The sequence below is a fragment of the Triticum dicoccoides genome, chromosome 2B, assembly GCF_002162155.2.
Source record: "Triticum dicoccoides isolate Atlit2015 ecotype Zavitan chromosome 2B, WEW_v2.0, whole genome shotgun sequence".
Classification (NCBI taxonomy): domain Eukaryota; kingdom Viridiplantae; phylum Streptophyta; class Magnoliopsida; order Poales; family Poaceae; genus Triticum; species Triticum dicoccoides.
In genome coordinates, this window is record NC_041383.1 from 797,805,681 (window position 1) to 797,807,340 (window position 1,660).

Sequence of the window (1,660 nt, forward strand, 5' to 3'; positions counted from 1 at the left end):
AAAAATATCGCTGCCTTGATGATGATGTCACATAGTTGTTGGTAGTAGGCAGTTTTTGGCTGTTGTAGGCGTCAAGGTAGCTACCATGGTGGGGATGTCGATCTAGGGTCATGAGAGCATCAAAAGCATCATAAGGCGACATATCCACCATCTGAGGAGGCAACAGACCCATGGCGAGAGGACCAACCATCTGGACATCATCGGGCACTCACACTATGTCTCCCTGGAGAAAAGTAGTTTGTGTCATCAGAGGAAGTGGTCACAACATAGTTGTAGGATTAACCATTGACATTACCCCGGTCTTTGGCACCACTGTAGCAAACCTGACCTACACAATATAAGTGGCGGCAATAGCGAGTGTCGCATCTTGCTGTTGTGCTAGAGACAATGCATGTGCTGCCTCTGAATGGAGCTTCTCAAGGCGTGCATTGATGTTCATGAGGTGCTTCTCCTTGCTCCATTTGAGGACGAGCGACATGTGATCGGGCATGTCGTCGAAGCCCCGATTGTTGCCGGTGAAGAGGTCACTGAGCACGACCTTAATCTCCATGCCGTAGTTCTGTTGTTGGACTTCCAAAACCTTGTCCTTCGCCTTGTTGAACATCTCTTGGATTAATCCTGCCTTTTGCTGCTTATTCTTGGATTTTTTTTGATTCCAATGACTTGTTGTACTGCTGCGGGATCTCTTTTTCTTCCTTTAGCGATGGTTAGAGCACCTCTGTCTAGGCCTCATCTGGAAGGTACCACAAGAGGCAAGCATGGATGTCGCAAAGGATTGCAAGCTCTTGAGCCTTCTTTGCTAGCATGGGCAAGCGCGTCCTCATTGTCGCCCCGGGCTTTGCGCGTCAGCGATATCCTGACGAGCCATCACTTCTATTTGGTTGGTGCGAGGAGGGGGAGGGGTCCATTTGATTTTCAGATTCCATAAATTGGATGGCCATAATCAGTGTGCAAATACGTATGGAAACAGTAAATATTTTTTTTGTTTTCGAATGTCAATGTGTACGTATTCCCATTTTACAGCATAATTCTCTAAATGTTCATAATTGATTGATACAAAAAATACTCCAAGTAAGGGAACTTTGGATAATTTTATTTCTGTGGATCAATATACACCCTCCAATGCAGAGCAACCATGCAGAGAACACAAATGCTAGTTCTAAAATAGGACTTTTGATAGTCGTATGGCTAGACTAGGGTCTTGGCCTCCGAGGTGGATTTCAGAGACTTTTGTGGTCCTCAACAGTTTTGTCCTCTCGAATTCGTTTTGGTTATTCCTTTTCCTTTGTTAACATACGAGTAGGATGCACAATGTCAAGGTGTTCACGTGGTGTCGTAGAAAAAGAAGTCATGTTTAACATTCTGTGCCCCTTTTGGCGATTCACTTAGTTAAGGGAATTGGATTTCTGCATGGTGTTACTATGTTTTGTTTTGTTAGTTTTAAAATGATTAATGACCAGGAAATCGGCTTCCTTCTAATAAAGAATGACATACTGCGTTCCAATATACAAGGTGTATTAGGTTTTTCTGCCCGCAAAAAAAAAGATGTATTAGTATTTTTCGAAGTCAAGCTTGTACATGTTTGACCAGTTTTTTAGAAGAAACCATCAATATCTACAATACCGAATTTGTATAATTTGATCCACCATGAATAGTATTT

General features: G+C 42.8%; 1 pseudogene; it reads right to left on the minus strand.

The window, feature by feature from the left end:
- Positions 1-278: 278 nt before the first annotated feature.
- Positions 279-1,660, minus strand: part of LOC119361474 — a 2,870-nt pseudogene continuing 1,488 nt past the window's right edge.